Here is a 23434-nt window from a genome sequence, read left to right on the forward strand (position 1 = left end):
TGGGGAATCAGGACCAGAAAGGCACAGTTTGCTTGGAGGAAGTGGTGGAGGGGACTGAGATTTGAGAGAGAGTGGAGCAAGTGCCATTGTTCCCTCTCGGACCCCTTGCCCCCACATACAGCATCACATCTCAGCTATGTGGGTTGCCTCGTCCTAAGGCTCTGCCCCTCGGGCACAACAAGACAAAAAAAGTGGCCCAAACAAAAGAACAGATCATAGCTCCATGGCAAACAACAACTAAGCGATGAACAGATAGCCAACCTATCAGATGCACAGTTCAAAATACTGGAGATCAGGATGCTTACACAATTGGTTGAACTCAGTCGCAAATTAGATGAAAAAATGAAGGCTACACTAAGTGAAATGAAGGAAAATGCACAGGGAACCAATAGTGCTGGAAAGGAAACTGAGACTCAAATCAAGGGAGTGGACCAGAAGGAAGAAAGAAACAACTAAAGAGAAAAGAATGAAGAAACGAGAATTCAAAAAAATGAGGAGAGGCTTAGGAACCTCCAGGACACCTTTAAACATTCCAACATCTGAATTATAGGGGTACCACATGGGGAAGAGGAAGAGGGACAAGTGGAAAACTTATCTGAACAAATAATAAAGGAGAACTTCCCCAATCTGGCAAAGGAACTAGACTTCCAGAAAATCCAGGAAGTTCAGAGAGTCCCAAAGAAGTTGGAGCCAAGGAAGCACATACCAAGGCACATCATAATTACATTAGTCAAGATAAAAATGAAGGAGAGAATCCTAGAAGCAGCAAGAGATAAAGAGACAGTTACCTACAAAGGAGTTCCCATCAGACTGTCAGCTGATTTCTCAAAAGGGACCTTGCAGGCAAAAAGGGGCTGGAAAGAAGTATTCCAAGTCATGAAATGCAAGGAATTACATGCAAGATTGCTCTGTCCAGAAAACCTTTCATTTAGAATGGAAGGACAGATAAAGTACTTCTCACATAAGGTCAAGTTAAAGGAGTTCATTATCACCAAGCCCTTATTTTGTGAAATGTTAAAGGGACTTATCTAAGAAAAAGAAGGTAAAAAACATGTATAGTAAAATGACAGCAAACTCACAGTTATTAACAACCACACCTAAAACAGAAACAGAAACAAACTAAGCGAACAACTAGAACAGGAACAGAACCTCAGAAGTGGAGATCACATGGAGGGTTAGCAACAGGGGAGTGGGAGGAGGAGAGAGGGGGGAAAAGGTACAGAGAATAAGTAGCATAGATAGTAGATAGAAAATAGACAGGGGGAGGGCAAGAATAGTATGGGAAATGTAGAAGCTAAAGAACTTATGACACATGGACATGAACTGAAAGGGGAGAATGTGGGTGGGAGAGGGTGTGCAGGGCCGAGAGGAATGAAGGAGGTGAAATGGGACAACTGCAATAGCATAATCAATAAAATATATTTTAAAAAAAGAAAACTTATTTGAAAAAGCAATGAAGGCAAACTTCCCTAATTTGGTGAAGGAAATAGACATATAAGTCCAGGAATCACAGAGAGTCCCAAGTAAGTTGGACCCAAATAGGACCACACTGAGATACATAATTAAAATGCCAAAGGTTGAAAAGAAAGAGGGAATCTCAAAAGCAGCAAGAGAAAAAGCAGAGTTACCTACAAAGGAGTGCCCTTAAGACTGTCAGCTGATTTCTCAAAAGAAACTTTGTAGGTATAGGCAAGGAGGGGCTGGCAAGAAGTATTCAAAGTAATGAAAAGCAAGGACCTACAACCAAGATTACTCTATCTAGCAAAGCTATCACTTAGAATTGAAGGGCGGATAAAGTGCTTCTCAGGCAAGGTAAAGTTAAAGTAGTTCATCATCACCAAGTCATTATTACATGAAATGTTAAAAGTACCTACTTAGGAAAAGAAGATCAAAATTGTGAATATTATTTTATTTTTATTTTTATTTAACTCTTGTTCAAGTACAGTTTTCTTTCTTGTATTCCCAGCCCTGCACACCCAGTGCTCCCCACCTCCCTCCCATCTCTGCCCCCACCTTAGTTATTGTCCGTGTGTCCTTTATACTTGTTCATGTGAAAATTGTCAATATTAAAATGGCAAAAAATTCACAACTATCAACAACTGTATCTAAAAAAAAAAAAGGAAAGCTAAGCAAACAACCAGAAATGGAACAGAATCAAAGAAATGCCAGAAATGGAGATCACATCGAGGGTTATCAGTTGGGAGGGAGAAGGAAAAGGTGCAGGGATTAAGAGGCATAATTGGTAGTTATAACATAGACAGGGTGATGTAAGAATGGTATAGAAAATGGTGAAGTTATGCAGCAGAGAGAACGAAGGAGCTTATACCCTTTGTGACAGCCTGGATGGAACTGAAGAGCATTATGCTAAGTGAAATAAGCCAAGTGGTGAGGGACAGATGTCATATGATCTCATCTTTAACTGGAACATAATCAACAAAAGAAAAAAGCAAACAAAATATAACCAGAGTCATTGAAATTAAGAAGAATCTAACAATAGCCAGAGGGGAGTGGGTGGGGACAGTGGGGAAAAGGGTTTTCAGGAGCTACTATAAAGGACACAAAGACAAAACCAAGGGGGAGGGTGGAAGCAAGGGAGGGAGGTGGGTTTGGAGGGATAGGGGGAGGGGTGGGGAGAAAATACAGACAACTGTAATTGAACAACAATAAAATAATTTTAAAAAAAGAAAATGGAGAAACCAAAGAACTTAAATGCACAACCCATGGAAATGAACTAAGGAGTGGATTGCTGGGAAGGGAATACCAGGTAGAGGGTGCCAAAGGGAGAAACATTGGGACAACCATAATAGCATAATCAATAAAATAAAGTTTTAAAAAGTTTTTTTCATAAGATGTCTCTAGTACTGCTTAACAATTTTGTTAAATTGTATCATGACAGCTATCATATCAGCATGCATTTTAAAAAACTAATCGAAATTGGTGAATTTTTGTGTAGCCATTTTAATATTGAAGATGGAAGAAAATATGCAACATTTTTGGTATGCTTTATTATTGCGAGAAAGTAATAACACAACTGAAATGCAAAAAAAGATTTCTCCAGTGTATGGAGAAGGTGCTGTGACTGATCAAACATGTCAAAAGTAGTTTGCAAAGTTTCATGCTGGAAATTTCTTGCTGGATGATGCTCCATGGTTGGGTAGACCAGTTGAAGTTGATAGCGACCAAATTGAAATATTAGTTGAGAACAATCAATGTTATACCACGTGGGAGATAGCTGACATTTCAGAATATCCTAATCAATAAAGTTATTGATGAAAATGAGAAATATGTCTTATTTTATGAAAAAATAGACTTTTGGCCCATCCAATACAATTTTATTGCAAGTGTACAAACATATTTCACGTATCATGAGAATCAACATCATTTTCTTTTCCTTTCTCCCTCCTTCTCTTACTTCTTTTTCTTCTTTTCTTTCAACTCCAGGGGCATCTGAAATGTGGAAAGCATTGGACTAGGAGCTGTGCGTACTTGTAGATGAGTAAAACATTTCCTTCTGTAGGAAATCACAGCCTAGCACAGGAGACACCCATATGAACAACTCCTATGTTCTAACAATAATACAAGAGGGAATTAAAATAGGGTAAATAGTTACATAAGTAAACTAGGAAAATAAAGAGAAAGAAGGATACACTTGGAAAATATGGAACTTAAAATAATACTGCGTTTTTAATATGTGTCAACACTTTGTACTAGATAATTGAGTGCATTCTCACAACAAATATTTGAGGTAGCTACAGTAATCTACTTTTCAAAAAAATGTGACACTCTGGGAAAGAGACAGAACTGGATTCAACTCTTGACTATTTTATTATACCAATCTGTCTTTATGTATAAAAATAAAGTTTAATATGTAAATAAAATGTTAACAATGGGTACTTTTAAATAACCACAAAGCTTTACAGGGATTTGCATGTCCCTAGAGGAAATTAGTCAGGATAAGAAGTAACAAAGTACAAAAGAAATAATGCACAGGGGGAAAATAGTTTTTAAGAAAACACCCATCAGTTTTTGAAACCTCCTGAGTGATAAATTCTAATATCTTATTAACTTAGCTGTTAAAAGAACAGGTAGAGACATTGAACGACTTATTTTGTGAATTTCCAAATAAAACTTTCTCCAGAATTATTAACTAGATTGTAAAGAGGGACTTAGACACAAACTTTTCTATGTAGCTATATGTTTTATCAGTTATTCCAGATGAATGTTAGAAACACTGTCAAGGCCCAAATTAATCCCTTTAAAGTTTTTTAATGGAAATATTTGATATTTCTAAATATATTTGACAAGGGTGTCTTCCTTCACAGCAATCTAACTAACCCTCCAGGAATACTGATTCAAGTTTTTGTGTGTCTCAGAGCTTTGTGGGTTTGTTTTTAAGGTACATTTCCTATTACAGAGAGCTGTAGATATTTTATGGGTTTTGTTCCTATTGTAAATCTTCTGTGTTTCCATTTTCCTTTTTTAATATATTTTATTGATTATACCACTACAGTTGTTCTATTCCCCCTTTCATTCCCCTCCACCGTACACCCACCCCCACCATTCCCCCCTTTAGTTTATGACCACGTATCTCACGTTCTTTAGATTCTATATTTCCCCTATTATTCTTGCCCTCTCCCCCATCTGTTTTCTACCTACTGTCTATGCTATTTTCTGTACCTTCTCCCCCCTTCTCCTCCTCCTATTCCCCTGTTGGTAACCCTCCATGTGTTCTTCATTTCTATGGTTCCACTCCTGATCTAGCTGTCCTCTTAGTTTGCTTTTGTTTTAGGTATGGTTGTTAATAACTGTGAGTTTGCTGTCCTTTCACTGTTCATATTTTTCATCCTTTTTCTTAGATAAGTCCCTTTAACATTTCATATAGTAAGGGCTTGGTGATGATGAACTCCTTGAACTTGACCTTATCTGAGAAGCACTTTATCTGTCCTTCCATTCTAAATGAAAGTTTTGCTGGATAATGCAATCTTGGCTATAGTTTGTTGGATTTCATGACTTGGAATACTTCTTTCCAGCCCCTTCTTGCCTGTAAGGTCTCTTTTGAGAAATCCGCTGACAGTCTGATGGGTACTCCTTTGTAGGTGACTGTCCCCTTATCCCTTGCTGCTTCTAGGATTCTCTCCTTCATTTTGGTCTTGGCTAATGTAATTATGATGTGCCTTGGTGTGTTCCTTCTTGGGTCCAAGTTCTTTGGGACTCTCTGAGCTTCCTGGATTTCCTGGAAGTCTATTTCCTTTGCCAGACTGGGGAAGTTCTCCTTTATTATTTGTTCAAATAAGTTTTCCACTTGTGGCTGTTCCTCTTCCCCTTCTGGTACCCCTATAATCCGGATGTTGGAACGTTTAAAGATGTCCTGGAGTCTCCTAAGCCTCTCCTCAATTTTTTGAATTCTCATTTCTTCATTCTTTTCTGGTTGGATGTTTTGTTCTTCCTTCTGTTCACTCCCTTGATTTGAGGCCCAGTTTCCTTTCCATCACTATTGGTTTCCTGTGCACTTCCCTTCATTTTAATTAGTTTAGCCTTCATATGTTCCTCTAATTTGCGACTATAATCAACCAGTTCTGTGAGCATCCTGATCACCAGTATTTTGAACTGTGTGTCTGAGAGGTTTGCTATTTCTTTTTAGCTTAGAGTTATCAGCTCTGGGGCTTTGAGTTCTTCTTGAGCCATATTTTAGACTGCTCATGCCTGTTACATATGAGGAGCGGAGCCCTAGGTGTTCACCAGGGCGGGGCAACTCAGTTGCTGGGTTGTGATGCTGTATGTGGGGGTGGGGTCAAAGGAAAGCAATGGCGGTCCGGCCTGCTGCCTCCCGCTGTCCAGGCCGCAAGTCCATCCCACTGCACGCGAATGTGCGACTGCGGTCAATCCGCCACTTTGCTCACTCACTGGGTTCACCCACTGGGGCCTGGGAGGTCTTCCTCACTGCTCACTGCTCTGGTGGTTTATCTGCACATGAATCTGTGACCGAGGTCAGCCCGCCCTGAACCCTCACTGGGTCCACACTGCCACCAGCAGCTACTCCGGCTGCCTGCGTGCCTGGGTCCAGGGATCTGTCCTGCCCAACCCTGTTTCACTGCTGGCTCCGCCCCTCTTACCGGTCCATGTTGAACGGTTAGTTGTTGTTGGACTTCCGTATAGTTCAATTTTCTGTTCTTTGGCTGTGTCGTTGTTTACCAAACCTTTGTTGTATTCAAACTTGGTTGTGGGAGAAGGCACAGTGTTTCCACCTACGCCTCCAACTTGGCAGAAGTCTGTTTCCATTTTCTGCATGAGTAAAAACTGAATTTCATCTCTCACCCAACCCTTCACATGAAAGTTCATTTATTTACATTTAAGACCAGAGGATTGATTTAATCCTCTGCTCTTATTGTCACAGATAATGATTCTGTTTCCATATTTATTTTTTATTTTTTACAGTATATTTCATTGATTATGCTATTACAGTTGTCCCAGGTTTTCCTCCCCATTATCCCCCTCCATCCTGTATCCCCCTCCCCTCTAGCATCCCTCCCTTAGCTCATGTTCATGGGTCATACATTTAAGTTCTTTGGTTTCTCCATTTACCATATTATTCTTAACATCTCCCTGTCTATTTTGTACTCACCAAATATGCTTCTTATTCCCTGTTCCTTTTTTCTCATTCTCCCCCTTCTCCCTCCCTGCTGATAACCCACCATGTCATCTCCATTTCTGTTAATCTGTTCCTGATATAGTTGTTTGCTTAGTTTGTTTTTGTTTTTGTTTTTCAAGTTCAGTTGTGAATAGTTGTGAGTTTGTGGTCACTTTACTGTTCATAGTTTTGATCTTCTCCTTTTCCTTAGATAAGGCCCTTTAACATTTCATATAATAAGGGCTTGGTGATGATCAACTCCTTTAACTTGACCTTATCTGGGAAGTACTTTATCTACCCTTCCATTCTAAGTGATTGCTTTGCTGGATAGAGTAATCTTGGTTGAAAGTCCTTGTCTTCCATGACTTCAAATACTTCTTTCCATCCCCTTATTGCCTGCTAGGTTTTGGGGGTTTTTTTTGAGAAATCAGCTGATAACCTTATGGGCACTCCTTTGTAGGTGACTGTCTTCTTTTCTCCTGCTGCTTTTAAGATTCTCTCCTTGTCTTTAATCTTGAGTAATGTAATTATGATGTTCCTTAATGTGTGTTTCCTTGGGTCCAACTTCTTTGGGACCCTCTGAGCTTCCTGGACTTCCTGAAAGTCTATTTCCTTTGCCAGATTAGATAAGTTCTCCTTCATTATGTTTTTCAAACAAGTTTTCAATTTATTGCTGTTCTTCTCCTTCTGGCATCCTTGTGATTTGGATGTTGGAACATTTAAAGTTGTCCCAGAGGTTCCTAAACCTTTCCTCGTATTTTTGAATTCTTGTTTCTTCATTCCATACTGGTTGAATGTTTGTTTATTCCTTCTGTTCCATATTGTTGATTTAAGTCTTGTTTTCCTTTCCTTCACTATTGGTTCCCTGTATATTTTCCTCTATTTCACTTTCAATAGCTTCACTTCTTCCTTTATTTTTCATTCATACCCAACCATTTCTGTGAGCATCCTGATTACCAGTATTTTGAACTCTACCTCTGATAGGTTGGCTGTCTCCTCATCACTTAGTTATTTTTCTGGAATTTGGATTTGTTCTTTCATTTGGGCCATATTTCTTTGTCTCGATGTACTGGTTAAGTTGTAAGGGGCAAAACGTTAGGTAGTCACCAGGGTGGAGAAACCCAACCACTGCATTGTGGCAGTGTATGTGGAGGAGGGGCCCTAGAGGGAACAATGATGCTTGCTTCACTCAGGCCCCACTTTCAGTCACTTCCCCCACCACCCACAAGCAAATTGGGCCCCTCTGGTGCTCTTCCCAGGTGGATGAGTTTGTGTACATTCTAGGACCCTGTGGGTCCCTACAATGGACTCTCCTGTGAGACTGGGAGTTTATTCCGCCACTGCAACTTCTTTAGTTTTTACAGCCAGAGGTTTTGAGGCTTTATTTCCCACACTGGAATGCTGGGTTATGTGACATATTTCACTCCCCACTTGTTCTTCCTGGTTTATCTGCATTCGAGTATGGGACTGCTCCATCCACTAGCCACTAATCGCCCACCTGGTTTACCAGCTGCCGCCTTGTCAAATATCCTCTCTTGCCTGGCTGTCCTTCTCTGCCCCTGCTACCAGTCTGGATAAATGTTTCTTCTTTACCTCTTTGATTGTTGGACTTCCATACAGTTTGATTTTCTGACAGTTCTAGTTGTTTCTTGTTTTTAAGTTGGTTTTAAATTGTTGTTCTTTTGGTTGTGTGAGGAAGCAAAGTATATCTACCTATGAATCCATCTTGGCCAGAAGTAGTTTGTTTCCGTATTTCTTTTTTTTAAGATTTTATTTATTTATTTTTGGGGAGATGGAAGGGAGGGAGAAAGAGATGGAGAGAAACATCAATGTGTGGTTGCCTCTCATGTGGCCCCCCACTGGGGACCTGGCTGGCAACCCAGGCATGTGCCCTGACTGGGAATCAAACTGGCAACATTTTGATTCTCAGCCCACACTCAATCCATTGAGCTACAACAGCCAGGGCTGTTTTCGGTATTCTATTTCTGTCTTATAAATAGACCCCTTATATCTGTTGTCATATTGAATTGGTAAAAACTGCCAGAATAGTGCTAATCATGGTGATAATATTTATTCTTTCATCTTAGTTGTGGTTAATAGGGAAACTGCCTTTTCACACCAAAAAATTATATTGGCTTATGGTTTGCAGGAGATGCTCATGATAGAACCTTCTATTCCTAGTTTTTGTAGATATTTTCTGAGTGCTGAATTATATCAAATGTCTTTTCAACATCCTCTTATTAGAGTTTGTGTTCATAATAATAATTATATGTTCCCTGGGATAAACTCTCCTAAGTCATGGTTTATTTTTCTTTTAGTGTACTCTTTATTTGCTGTTTTCTATTTGGGACTTTTTACTCATGTTATTCCTCAGAGTATTAAGTGTGTGTATTACATATTGCATTTGGGGATCACATTGTACATATACGTATTTATATCCTGAAGTTTCTATTTTCTATACTGTAAGCATTTTCCTATGGCATTATCTTCAAAATGTATTTTAATGGCTGCACAATATATTACGTATACATTATAACAATGTTTCTCCTAGTTTTCATTTCTTTTAAGTTTTCCCTAATTTTTTGCTGTCACAAATAATGCAAAGGTGAACACCTCTATATGTTTTTTATTCATATCACTGATTGTTTCCATAGTGTATTAGTTTCCAAAGGCCACAACAACCTTAATGGCTTAAAACAACAGAAATTTATTCTGTCACTGTTCTGGAGGTCAGAAACCCAAAACCAGGGTATCGGCGGGGCCGTGCTCCCTTTGTTAGTCTCTAGGAAGATAGTCTTTCCTGGCCTCTTCCAGATTCTGGTGGCTCCTGACATTTCGTGGCTGGAGGCAGCTTAATTCTAATCTCTACCTCTGTCTTCACATGGTGTTCTTCTCTATGTATGTTTTACTGTATCCTCTCCTTTTTTAATAAAAGCACTAATCATATTCATGGTGATAGCTTCCTAAATACTTGGCTAATTATATCTGCAAAGGCCTATTTCCAAGTAAGTTCACCTTCACAGGTAATGAGGGTTAGGACTTGAACTTATCTTTTTTGAAGGGAGCACAATTCAACTCACTACAAGTTCTGTGACTAAAAGGTCCCGTTTAGGAGCTTTCTTAAGCCTCTTGATACTTAGTACTAAATTGTTTTCCAAAATGTGTGATAGGGCCTGGCTCATCTATCACCAGTAGTATAGAGAGTACTCATTATCCACATCTTCACCCACATTAACTATTAACCATTTAAAATAAATCTTTGCCTCTTAAATAGTATAAAGCTAGAAATTCATTATTTTTAAATTTTCATTTGATTAATTGTTGGTGAAGTTAACAAAAATGTTATGTATTTAATATGGACATTTGTAATTATACTACTGTAAAATGTTTGTTCACATCTTTTTCCCATTTTTATTTTGATGCATTAGTATTTTCTTACTGATACCATCATTCTATATGAAGAACATCAGGTCTTTGTCATATTGGTTGTAAATATTTTCCCAGTTTGTCACTTACCTTTTAATTTTACAGAAGTTTAGCTTTATGTGGTCAAAGCTATCAACATATCCTTTGTGGTTTCTTCCTTTGTTTCTAAACTTCAGAAAATGTTTCCCTATCCAGATATTTGCTAAATATTTACCTAAATTTCCTACACATGTCATAGTTTCAAGTTTTACATTTTACTCTTTAGTAAACTGAAATTTATGTATGTACATGATATGAGGTAAAGATCTAAATAGATGGTCTCCCCATTTTAAATTTCATTTCCCCAGCACACTTATTAAATAATTTCTATATTCTTCACTGATTCCTCTAAAGCAGTGGTCTTACGGAAGGTGATTTTTGCCACCTGGGGACATTCGACAATGTTGGGATAACTTTTTGGTTGTCATAACAGGGACTTGAATTCCATGGGCATTTAATGGTTATCCAATGGATAGAGGCAGGGGCAATGTAAACATTTTACATGCATGGGTCAGCCCTCACAACAAAGAATTATTTAACTCAAAATGTCAATAGTGCTGCTGAGGAGAAACCTATTTTAAAATTTATCTTAGGCTAGCAGACCTTCTCCATATTAGAGATTAGATGTTGTTAAACATGCAAGCCAATTGCTGCTACTCACTTCTGAATCGACTACCTAGAGTTGTCCCTGTGAGAAACAGCCCAGGTCAGTGCCTACACTTCCTTGGACCTTCCTCCCTGACCCCAGCCCCCAAGTTTGAGGCCCTTTTGGATGTTACGTTACATCTTTTTACATCCAGAATGCATCTCCTGACTGGGAATAGCATGGCCTCATCTTGTTCTCATTTTCATGGTACCTCTAGGTGTACTATATTGTAATACTTTAAATCTTCATATTTTCCTGCTTCCTTAATATTCCCACAAATAGGCCTCATCACGTGCTGCTGTCCCCTTTCTTGTCCCCAACCCCATGGGGGTATCCTGGATCCCATTCATACAGTCTGGTGCCTTAAAAATTTTTTTTTAAAAGTTGGGGGAGCACAAAGGAAGGAACATTTTCTTTTTAAATGTTTTATCACTTATGCTATTACAGTTGTCTCAATTTCCTCCTTTGTTCCCCTCCACCAAGCCTGCTCCCCACTCCCATAGTCAGTCCCTACCCCATTGTCCATGTCCATGGGTAATTCATATACGTTCTTTGTCTAATCCCTTGCTTTTTTCAACCAGTCCACACCTTCCACCTCGCCTTCTGTACCTGTCAGTCTGTTCCATGTTTCTGTGCCTTTGATTCTGTTTTGCTCATTAGTTTATTTTGTTCATTACATTCCACTTAAAGGTGAGTCATGTGGTATTTGTCTTTCATTAACTGGCTCATTTCATGCAGCATAGTATCTTCCAGTTCCATTGATGCTGTCCCAAAAGATAAGAAATCCTTCTTTTTTTTAGTACTGTGTAATATTCCAATGTGTAAATGCACCACAGCTTTTCTATCCACTCATCTACTGATTGACACCTTAGACTATTTCCAAATCTTGTCTATTGTAAATAACATTGCTATTAACATAGGGGTGCATATATTCTTTGGAATTGGTGTTTCGGGATTCTTACAATATATTCCCAGAAGCAGAATTGTTGGGTCAATAGGCAGATCCATTTTTAAATTTTTGAGGAAACTATACTGTTTTCCAGAGTGGTTGTACCAGTCTACATTCCCACCAACAGTGTAAAAGGATTCCCCTTTCTCCACATCCTCACTAGACTTGTTTGTTGAGTTATTTTTGGCAGGTGTGAGGTGATATGTCATTGTGGTGCCAATTAAAAATTTGCACCTCTCTGTTGGCTAGTGATGTTGAGCATTTTCTCATATGTTTATGGGTCCCCTGTATTTCCTCCTTGGAACAGTGTCTATTAAGTTCCTTTGCCCATTTTTTAACTGGATTGTTTGTCTTCCTGGTGTTGAGTCATATGAGTTCTTTATATATTTTGTAGATTAAACTCTTGTTCGATATATCATTAACAAATATCTTCTCCCATACAGTGAGTTCCCTTTTCATTTTGGTGGAGGTTTCTTTAGCTGTACAGAATCTTTTTAATTTGATGTACTCATACTTGTTTATTTTCCCTTTGTTTCCCTTGCCCTAGAAGAGAGTCTATTGGCAAAAATATTGCTTTGTGAATAGCTGATATTTTACTGCCTGTGTTTTCCTCTAAGATTTTTATGGTACTGCAACTTATATACAAGTCTTTTATCCATTATGAGTTTATTCTGGTGTATGGTATAAATTGGTGGGCTAGTTTTATTTTTTGCAAGTACTAGGGCAGTTCTCCCAATACCATTTATTGAAGAGACTGTCTTTTTTCTTTGTAAAAATCTTATTTATTTATTTATTTATTTATTTATTTATTTAGAGGAAGGGAAAGGGAAGGAGAAGAGAGGTAGCAAAACATTGACACGAGAGAGAAACAGCTAATGGTTACTTCTCACATGCCCCCAACTGGAGATCAGGCCTGCAACCCAGGCATGTGCCCTGATTGGGAATTGAACCAGCAACTGTTTTCTTTGCTGTGATTCCCAACCGAGCCACACTGGTTATGACTGAAGAGGCTGTCTTTACTTCATTGTATACTCTTGACTCCTTTGTCAAATACTAATTGACCTTAAAAGTATGGGTTTATTTCTGGGGCTGTGTTCTGTACCATTAATGTATGTGTCTGTTCTTATGCTAGTACTAGACTGTTTTGACGACAGTGGCCTTATAGTATAGTTTGATATCAGGCATTGTGATCCTTCCAACTTTCTTCTTTTTGCTCAAGAGTGCCAAGGCTATTTGGGATCCTTTTGGTTCCATATAAATTTTTGGAGTACTTTTTTAAGATCTGTGAAATAAGCCACTGGTATTTTAGTAGAAGTTACATCGAATCTGTATATTGCCTTGGGTAGTATAGACATTTTGATGATACTAATTCTTGCAAGCTGTGAATCCAGTATATGCTTCCACTTATTTGTATCTTCCTCAGTTTCTTCAGTGTCCTATAGTGTTCTGAGTACAGGTATTTTACCTCCTCGGTTAAATTTATTCCTAGGTACCTTATTTTTTGTTGTTGTTGCAATAGTAAGTGAGGTTGTTTTCTTAGTTTCTCTTTCTGATAGTTCATTATGGGTATATAAAAATGCCAACAATATCTGAGTATTGATTTTGTATCCCACTACTTTGCAGAATTCATTGACTAGGTCTGCTTGTTTTTCTTGGAATCTTTAGGGTTCTCTGTGTATATTATCACGCTAGCTGCAAGTAATGCCAGTTTGACTTCCTCCTTTCCAATTTGGATGTTTTTGATTTCTTCTTCTCATCTGATTGTTGTGGCTAGAACTTCCAGTATTATGTTGCATAAGAGTAGTGAAAATGGATACCCCTATCTTGTTCCTGGTCTTAAAGGAAACACTTTTAGTTGTTGCCCATTGAATATAAGGTTGGCTGTAAGTTTTTCATATATGGCATTTATCATGTTGAGTTATGATCCATCTATTCCCACTTTTCTGAGAGTTTTTATCATAAATGGGTGCTATATTTTATCAGATGCTTTTCCTGCATCTATTAATATGATCATGTGATTTTTATCTTTCATTTTGCTTATGTGACATATCACATTTCTTGATTTGAGAATATCATACCAACCTTGCATACTCAGGATAAATCCACTTGATCATGTTGTATGATCTTTTTAATATACTACTGGATTCAGTTTGCTAATATTTTGTTGAAGATTGTAGTGTCTCTGATCATCAGGGATATTGGCCTACAATTTTCTTTCTTTGTTGTGTCTTTATCTGGTTTTAGAATTAGGATAATACTGGCCTTGTAAAAGCTTAGAGATCTTCCCTCTTCTTGAATTTTTTGAAATAGTTTGAGAAGGATAATTGTTAGTTCTTCTTTGAATGATTGGTAAAATTTGCCTGTGAAGCAGTCTGGTCTAGGACTTTTGTTTGTTGGAAGTTTTTTGATTACTGCTTCAATTTCATTAGTTGTTATTGGTCCATTCAAGTTTTGTTCTTCCTGATTCAGTTTTGGAATATTGTATGTTTCTAGAACTGTATCCATTTAACCTAGGTTGTCCAATTTCTTGGCACGTAGTTGTTCATTGTATGTTCTTTACAGTCCTTTGTATTTCTATGGTATTAGTTGTTACTTCCCCAGTTTCATTTCTGATTTTATTCAGTTGGGCCCTCTCTCTTTTTTACTTGATGAGTTGCTTAAAGGTTTGTCAATTTTGTTTATCTTTTCAAAGAACCAGCTCCTGGAATTGTTGATCCTTTGAATTGTTTTTCAGTCTCTATGTTATGTATTTCTACTTTAATCTTGATTATTTTCTTCCTTCTACTCACTCTAGCCGTATTTGTTGTATTTTTAGTTCTTTTGAGTGTAGGGTTAGAATGCTATTTGAGATTTTTCTATCTTCTTGAGGTAGGCCTCTAATACTCTGCATGTCCCCCAGTCCTACTTTCACTGTGACCCATAGGTTTGGGATTGTTGTGTGTTCATTTTCATTTGTTTCCAAGTACTTTTTGATTTCTTCCTTGATCTCATTGATGATCCATTTGTTATTTTAAAACATGCTATTTAGCCTCCATGTTTTTAATGTTTTTGAGGGGTTTTTTTTATCAAGGTTGATTTCTAGTTTCGTACCATTGTGATGTTAGAAGAGGCTTAATAGAATTAGATTTTTTTTGAATTTATTGAGGTTTATTTCGTGCCCTACCATGTGGTTTATCTTTGAGAATGGTCCATGTCCACTTGAGAAGAATGTGTTTTCTGTTGCTTTGGGATGAAATGTTGTGTGAATATCACTTAAATCCATTCGGTTAAGTGTGCTATTTAAGGCTGCTGTTTCCCTTGTTGATTTTTTTTTTTTTTGGTCTGGAAGATCTATCCATTGATGATAATGGGGTGTTAAAATCCTCTACAATGAATATATTGTTGTCAACATCTTCCTTAAAGTCCACCAAGATTTTCCTTACTATGTAGGTGCTCCTACATTGGGTGCATATCTTTCCAAGGGTTATATCCTCTTGTTGAATTGTTCATTGTACTATTATGTAGTGACTTTCTTTGTCTCTTTTTACAGCCTTTGTTTTGAAGTCTACTTTGTCAGATGTAAGTATTGCTCCCCACCCAAGCTTTTTATTTTTTTTGTCTCTACTTGCATGAAATACTTTTTTCCATCCCTTCACTTTCAGCCCATGTAAATCTTTTGTTCTGAGGTGTGTCTCTTGTAGGCAGAATATACACGGGTCCTGTTTTCTTATCTATTCTGCTACCCTGTGTCTTTTGATTACAGCATTTAATCCACTTACAATTAAGGTGATTATTGATAGGTACTTATTCATTGCAATTTTATTCCTTTATACTTATGTCCCCTCTCTATGCATTTGTTCCTCCTTCTTCAAGCAGTCCCTTTAACATCTGCCATGCTGGTTTGGTGTAAATGTATTCCTTTATCCATTTTCTTTTCTCAGAAGCCCGTTATTTCACCTTCCATTTTAATCATAGCCTTATTGGATAGAGTAGTCTTGGTTGCAGATCCTTGCTTTCCATTACTTTGAACACTTCATGCAAGTCCCTCCTGGCCTGAAGCGTGTCTGTTGAGAAATCAGCTGATCATATTGGAACTCCCTTGTAGATAACTGTCTGTTTCTCTCTTGCTACCTTTAAAATTATCTCTTTGCCTTTAAACTTTGCCATTTTAATTTTGATGTGTCTTGGTGTGGATCTGTTTGGATTCCTCTTGAGTGAGACACTCTGTGCTTCCTTAATTTGTGCCACTTTTTTCTTTTACCAGGTTAGAAAAGTTTTCTGTCATTATTTCTTCAGACAGGTTCTCTATTCCTTGCTCATATTCTTCTTCTGGTATCCATATAATACAGATATCATTGCTTCATGCAGCCCCAAACTCCTTTAAACCATCCTCATCATTTTTAAGTCTTTTTTCTTCTTGTTCCCTGATTGAATATTTTTTTATCTTGTCCTCCAAATCATTGATTCAATCCTTTCCTTCATCTGCCCTGCTTTTATTTCCATCTAGTGTGTTCTCCATTTCAGATATTTCATTCTTCATTTCCAACTGGTTCTTATTCACAGTTTCTATGCCCTTTTTAATATATTTTATTGATTATGCCATTACAGTTATCCCATTCCCCCCTTCATTCCCCTCCACCCTGCACACTCCCTCCCCCACCATCCCCCCTTTAGTTTATGTCCATGTGTTGCAAGTTCTTTAGATTCTGTATTTCCCATACTATTCTTGCCCTGCCCCCTGTCTATTTTCTACCTACCATCTATGCTACTTATTCTCTGTAGCATTCTCCCCCCTTCTCCTCTTCCCACTCCCCTGTTGCTCACCCTCTATGTGATCTCCATTTCCGTGGTTCTGCTCCTGATCTAGCTGTCCTCTTAGTCTGCTTTTGTTTTAGGTGTAGTTGTTAATAACTGAGTTTGCTTTCCTTTCACTGTTCATCTTTTTAAACTTCTTTTTCTTAGATAAGTCCCTTTAACATTTCATAAAATAAGGGCTTGGTGATGATGAACTCCTTCAACTTGACCTTATCTGAGAAGCGCTTCATCTCCCCTTCCATTCTAAATGAAAGCTTTGCTGGATAGATCAATCTTGGATGTAGGTCCTTGCCTTTCATGACTTGGAATACTTCTTTCCAGCCCCTTCTTGCCTGCTAGGTCTCTTTTGAGAAATCAGCTGACAGTCTGATGGGAACTCCTTTGTAGGTAATTGTCTCCTTATCTCTTGCTGCTTCTAGAATTCTGTCCTTCATTTTAATCTTGGCTGATGTAATTTTGATGTGCCTTGGTGTGTTCCTTCTTGGGTCCAAGTTCTTTGGGACTCTCTGAGCTTCCTGGACTTCCTGGAATTCTATCTCCTTTGCCAGGTTGGGAAAGTTCTCTTTTATTATTTGTTCAAATAAGTCTCCATTTGTTGTTGTTCCTCTTTCCCTTCTGGTACCCCTATAATTTGGATGTTGGAATGTTTAAAGGTGTCCTGAAGGTTCCTAAGACTCTCTTCATTTTTTTGAATTCTTGTTTCTTCATTCTTTTCTGTTTGGTCATTGTTTCCTTCCTTCTGGTCGACTCCCTTGATTTGAGTCCCAGTTTCCTTTCCGACACTATTGGTTTCCTGTGCATTTCCCTTCATTTCACTTAGTTTAACCTTCATTTGTTCATATAATTTGTGACTAAAATCAACCAGTTCTGTGAGCATCCTGATCACCAGTATTTTGAACTGTGCATCTGATAGGTTGGCTATCTCTTGGTCGCTTAGAATTATTGGCTCTGGGGCTTTGAGCTGTTCTTCTTGAGCCATAATGTTTTGGTCTGGTCTCGCCTATTATATATGAGGGGGGGAGCCTTAGGTGTTCAGCAGGTCAGGGTAACTCATGTGGCTGGGTTGTGACACTGTATGTGGGTGTGGGGTGAGAGAGGGGCAATGGCACTTGTTCCATGCTCTCTCTTGGATTTTGATCCCCTCTGCTGCTTCCCGCAAGCAAACCTGGCCCCCCTGCTGCGGACTCTTAGGTGTGTGAGCCTGTGCACCCTTCAGGACCCTGTGGGTCCTGAACTTTCTGTGAGCCTGGGAGCTTCTTCCAGCACCTCAGCCCCAAAAGATTTTCCAATTGGTGTTTTAGGTTTTAATTCCCATTGCTAGGGCCCTAGCCTGTGCGGTCTGTCTTACTGCTCGCTCCTTCACCTGGTTTATCTGTGTGTGATGGTGTGACTGAGGTCAGCCAGCTGCCTTGCACCCCCACTGGGTCTGCCCATTGTTACCCCATGCCTGGGTTCTGCCAACCACCACCTGCGTGCCTGAGTCAGTCTGGTCGGGCCACTTTTTCCTGTGAGACCCCGCTCCACCAACCACTGACTCTGCCCCTCATACCAGTCTAGCTGAATGGTTTGTTTTTGTCGGACTTCTGTACAGTTCAATTTTCTGTGTTTTGGTTGCATTTTTGGTACTTAAATTTTGTTGTCTTTAAACTTGGTTGTGCGAGAAGGCACAGTGTTTCCACCTATGCCTCCATCTTGGCCAGAAGTCCCTATGTTCTTTTTTATACTAATGTAGTCCCTACTAAGTTCCTTGAAGTCCTCACTGAGTTACTTGAGCATCCTATAACCATTACTTTGAACTCTATGTTTGATAAATTGCTTGCCTCAATTCATTTAGCTCTTTTTTCTGGGGATTCCTCCTTTCCTTTCATTTGGAGATTATTTCTTTGTCCCTCCATTTTAACTGACTCTGTGTGTTTCTATGTATTCAATAGACCTGGTTTGACTCCCTATCTTTGTGGGGTGGACTTATGTGGTAGGAGTCCTGTGGAGCTCAATGGTGCAGTCTCCTTGACCTCCTGAGCTGGCTGCTCTAGGAGTGTCCCTTGTGTAGTTATCTGGGCTCTCATATTGTACTTGCATCTTGATTGTTGTTGGCCCATTGGTGTAATTTCTCCTCCAGCTGGTTGACTGCACAGCTCAACTGTTGTACACTGTTGTATAGGTTCTGACAGAACAAAGCAAACAATACAAAAACAGAACCAAAAAAAGCAAAAATAAAAAAGATCCCAGCAACATCAAAATCAATAAAAAAGGCAAATAATAATAAAAGTAGAAATATAAAACAATAGTAAAAGAAAAAAGAATATAAGAACACCAAAGGAAAAAAAATTATTATGAGAGGAGGGAAGGAAGAGAAACAATGAGAGTAAGGAACAGAAAAAGGAAATTGCTGAAAACAGAAGTTGACAATAAAGAACAATGAAAGGGAAGTAATTTTTAAAAAATAAGGAAAGGAAAGAAGGAGGAAAATGGTTTAAGAAAAATGAAGAGCAAAATAAGATATTTGAAAGAAAAGAATTGAAAAAAGAGACTTCTTGCTAAGAGGGAAGCATAGGTAGATACACTTTGCTTCCTTGCACAATCAAAAGAAAGACAATAACCAATTTAAAAAGAAAAAACCAGAACTGCTAGAAAATTGAACTGTATGGAAGTTTGACAACTGAGGAGTTAAAGAAGAAACACTCATCTAGACTGCACCACAGTGCAGCAAAGTGGGTTTCCCTGCCCTGGAAAATACCTAAGGCTCCACCCCTTACAATGTAACAGGTGCAACAAGACAAAGAAATATGGCCCAAATGAAAGAACAAATCCGAATTCCAGAAAAATAACCAAGTGACAAGGAGACAGCCAAACATATCAGAGACAGAGTTCAAAACACTGGTAATCAGGATGCTCACAGAAATGATTGATTATGGATGAAAAATAAAGGAAGAAGTGAAGGCTATTCAAAATGAAATAGAGGAAAATATACAGGAAACCAACAGTGAAGAGAAAGAAACTGGGACTTAGATCAACAATATGGAACAGAAGGAAGAAACAAACATTCAACCAGAATGGAATGAAGAAACAAGAATTCAAAATTATGAGGAGAGGTTTGGGAACCTCTGGGACAACTTCAAACATTCCAACATTCAAATCATAGGGATGCTGGAAGGAGAAGAAGAGCAAAAAATTGAAATCTTATTTGAAAAAAATAATGAAGGAAAATTTCCTCAATCTGGCAAAGGAAACAGACTTCCAGGAAGTCCAGCAATCTCAGAGGGTCCCAAGAAAGTTGGACCCACGGAAACACACACCAAGGCACATCATAGTTACATTACCCAAGATTAAAATGAAGGAGAGAATCCTAGAAGCAGCAAGAGATAAGGAGGCAGTTACCTATAAAGGAGTTTCCATCAGACTGTCAGCTGATTTCTCAAAAGAAACCTTGCAGGCAAGAAGGGGCTGGAAAAAAGTATTCAAAGTCATGAAAGACAAGGACCTATAACCAAGATCACTATATCCAGCAAAGCTTTCATTTAGAATGGAAGGGCAAATAAAGTACTTCCCAAATAAAGTCAAGTTAAAGGAGTTCATCATCACCAAGCCTTTATTGTATGAAATGTTAAAGGGCCTTATCTAAGGAAAAGGAGAAGATCAAAACTATGAACAGTAAAATGACCACAAATTCATAACTATTAACAACTGAACTTGAAAAACAAAAACAAACAACTAGATCAGAAACAGATTCACAGAAGTGGAGATGACGAAGGAAAGGAAGGTTATCAGCAGGTAGGGAGAAGGGCGAGAATGCGGGAAAAGGAACAGGGAATAAAAAGCATAATTGGTGGGTACAAAATAGACAGGGGGAGGTTAAGAATAGTATGGTAACTGGAGAAGCCAAAGAATTTATACGTGTGATCCACGTACATGAACTAAGTGAGGGGAATGCTGGAGGTAGTTGGGCTGCAGGGCAGAGGTGGACAAAGGGGAGAAAAAAAGTGGGACAACTGTAATAGCATAATCAGTAAAATATACTTTAAAAAATAACAAAGATAAAAATACAAAAAGCCCTGGCTGGTGTAGCTCAGTGGATTGAGTGCGGGCCTTCGAACCAAAAGATCGTGGTTCGATTCCCAGTCAGGGTGCATGCCTCGGTTGCAGGCCAGTTCCTAGCAGGGGCCATTTCCCAGCAGGGGACACATGAGAAGCAACCATACATTGATGTTTCTCTCCCTCTCTCCTTCCCTTCCCTTCTAAAGATAAATAAATAAGATTTTAAAAAATATATAAAATTATTTTAAAAATACAAAAAAATTTAAAAACAATAAAAAGGTTATGCAAAACTAATGTAAAAGAACAGAGAGAATTTGTGTCAGCAGAGGTTTGTGCTTGCCTGCTGGGTTGTCCCTTCGGATATGGCTCTGATGTTGTCTGGAGCTGCTGTAAGTCAATGTCAGATTCTTCCCATGTCTAGCCCTTGGCAACCTATTCAAAGCTACGAGTAATCCACAGTTTGTGTCTGTCTTCTCTGGGCTTGGCTCTGTCAACGATGGGCGTCACTGTGCTGCCAGACTGGCTTTTATTAGCACAGGGTCCAGGGGTTGGTCAGCAAATGATGAAGGGCACTAAAGGAGCTACCTCCATGTACCTCTACCTGCTGGTCTGCTGTCATCTTTAGTCTAGCTGCTGACCTGACTGTTTCTGAGAGGGCTTCTGGCAGAATTGGGAGAGTAGGACCCTGTATCTCACGCACAAGGTGCTGTTCAGACCTCAGGGAAGATGGTGAATGTATTCCCCAGTCTAAGTCTGTACAGAATTATTTCCCGGAACTTGGGGAAGGGAAGGGAAGCCTAGTAGGCTAGTGATGGGGCCTCCAGAGCCCAGAGTTTGGGTCTGCTGGAAACCAGGAGGGTATTTCTGGCTCTCCCATGAGTTGGAAGTGTCACAGGTGGACACAGGTAACCAGGTTCTTGGTGATCAGGACAAAGAATTGAACCGAACACCCAGAGTTTATAGCAGAGAACACGGGAGCAGGCCAACTCCAAGCAGAGATTAACCTCATGGGCTGGAGGGACTCTATTCTTACAGGGCAGATCCTTCCTGGCTAATTTTGATAGGCTTTTACTGAGACAAGTAGTTGTAAAGCTACTGCACATGTGGTCTCCCATAGTTTTCCTGGATTGGCCACCAGGGAAGAGGGTCCCACAATATTACCTAGTTGACCTCCCCTTCTCCTGAGGTCCCCCTGTACTAGGTTCACCTTTCTCTTTACCAGAGAATTATAGCTCTCCATGTTAGAGATTGGTGAAAAGGAAAGAAATTATTTATTCAAGTTATACAGACTTAACAGTAATAACTTAATGTCTTCATCAAAATCCCAAAGTCCCTTAAAACCCCCACAAACACACACAGTCCTTCTTTCCCCCTTTGCCCAGTCCAAGGTACCTTATCTCAGGAAAAGAAATAGAAAGCCACACGGTGATTCTCTGCCAAAGCCACGTGGTGGTTCTCCGCTAAAGCTGCATGATGATTCTTCTCATGGCTGTGGTGTGGGGGGAGGGGTGGTCCCCCCACTCTGGCCAAAGCCTTGTGGTTCTCTTTGCTAAAGCTACATGGTGATTCTCTCTCACCTGGCTGTGAAAGTCCCCATTCTGGCCAAAAGTGCATGGTTCTCTCCTCAATGGCTGCCACGTCTGCAGTTAAATCCCCACGCCAATCTTCATCTGCAGCTTCATTTCCGACTCCTCACACAATCAGTTACACTTGCCAGGACTCCCATATCCTCCCAGCTTTACCGGGCTGCCATAGTGAGTCTGGGCAGACATGGAGCCAATAATCTCCAAGCTCTCACACAGGTGCTGTAACATGGGCTGGGGAGTTGCCTCCCAGTTACATCTTGAGTGGAAGTCAATCCCTTCTCCCTGGCTCAAAATATGGCCACAGCTATTTAACATATCTATGAAACCAGTTAAAGGTTATAGATATGTTAAATGACCATTCTAGAAGTAATCTTCGAAACTGTTGCTATGCAAAACAACTCAATGGCCCTGTTCCAGGTATCCCATCCCCCCAGCTCAGACTTGTGGGGGTGAGACATCCCATGTTTTTTAATATTTTCTGAACACCCTGAGTTCTGAACCCATTACAAATCCTTCTTTTGAGGGCCACCTGGCCGCGCCCTCCTACAGAAGCACCTCTCTGGTTCCCAGGACTCATGTATGGAATGGCTGTGCCCTTAAGTCAGTCTCTGATACCCTGTAAGTCTGCCTGTGTTACTTTCTCCTTAGCAGAGGTTAAGATGTAGGATAGGGCAAAGTAAGGAGGGGAAAGATGCAGTGTGGGGCAAGCAGGATTCCTGGAGGGGGAGTGTGGGGTTCCAGAGGAGGAGTGAGCAAGATTCCAGAGGGTGTGGCCAGCAGTTCTCCACAGGATGGGTTACTTGTTTTTCCCCTGGAAGGGACTTGCTCTTCTCAAGAAACATGGCTGTTGTGGTATCGAGTTCTGTCCTAGCACAGGGAGCCCAGCAGCCAATCCCCCTTGTCTCTCTGCAGTGCCTGCCACTCCAGACTCTCCTTGTGTGACTCCAGCCTGTGCCACCTTCCCTTCGCTGAGCCCAAGGTGAGTGGCGGCAAATGAGAAACTTGCATTGTGGCCCCTTGGCAGGGTGGGGTGGGGAGGTCCAGAAATAGTGGCTTTGTCTCCAGGGGGCTCCCTCTCTCCCCAGAAAACAAAAATACTGCAGCCTTTCACCACTGGTTACTACATGGGTGGCAGATCCCGGCACAGGTTCTCTCTGCTTGGGTGCCTGGTCTGGGATCCAGGCTTCACTCCTCTCAGGGAAGCTCTGACAGCTGAGCTGTACCTTGGCCTACCACCTAAAGGAGAGGTGCCTACCATTTTCACATCTCTGTCCTTCCTACTGGTCTTGAGGTGGTTTCTACCCATCTTTGGTTACGAGTCCCCTCTTCAG

At 39.8% G+C, this 23434-nt stretch overlaps 1 protein-coding gene across 5 annotated transcripts in view; it reads left to right on the forward strand.

The window, feature by feature from the left end:
• The window catches only part of TMEM150C (transmembrane protein 150C), a 117322-nt gene that overhangs the window by 18054 nt on the left and 75834 nt on the right, over positions 1-23434 (forward strand). For 4 of the 5 annotated variants that reach the window (XM_037035637.1, XM_037035635.1, XM_037035636.1 and 1 more), the window contains exon 2: positions 23016-23082. The exons of the other annotated variant lie outside the window; for it this stretch is intronic. The gene's annotated coding sequence lies outside the window, so the exon portion shown is untranslated. The remainder of the gene's footprint in view (positions 1-23015; positions 23083-23434) is intronic. 5 annotated transcript variants of the gene reach the window in all.

The sequence above is a fragment of the Sturnira hondurensis genome, unplaced genomic scaffold (assembly GCF_014824575.4).
Source record: "Sturnira hondurensis isolate 20B ecotype Veracruz unplaced genomic scaffold, ASM1482457v3 Scaffold0022542, whole genome shotgun sequence".
Classification (NCBI taxonomy): Eukaryota; Metazoa; Chordata; class Mammalia; order Chiroptera; family Phyllostomidae; genus Sturnira; species Sturnira hondurensis.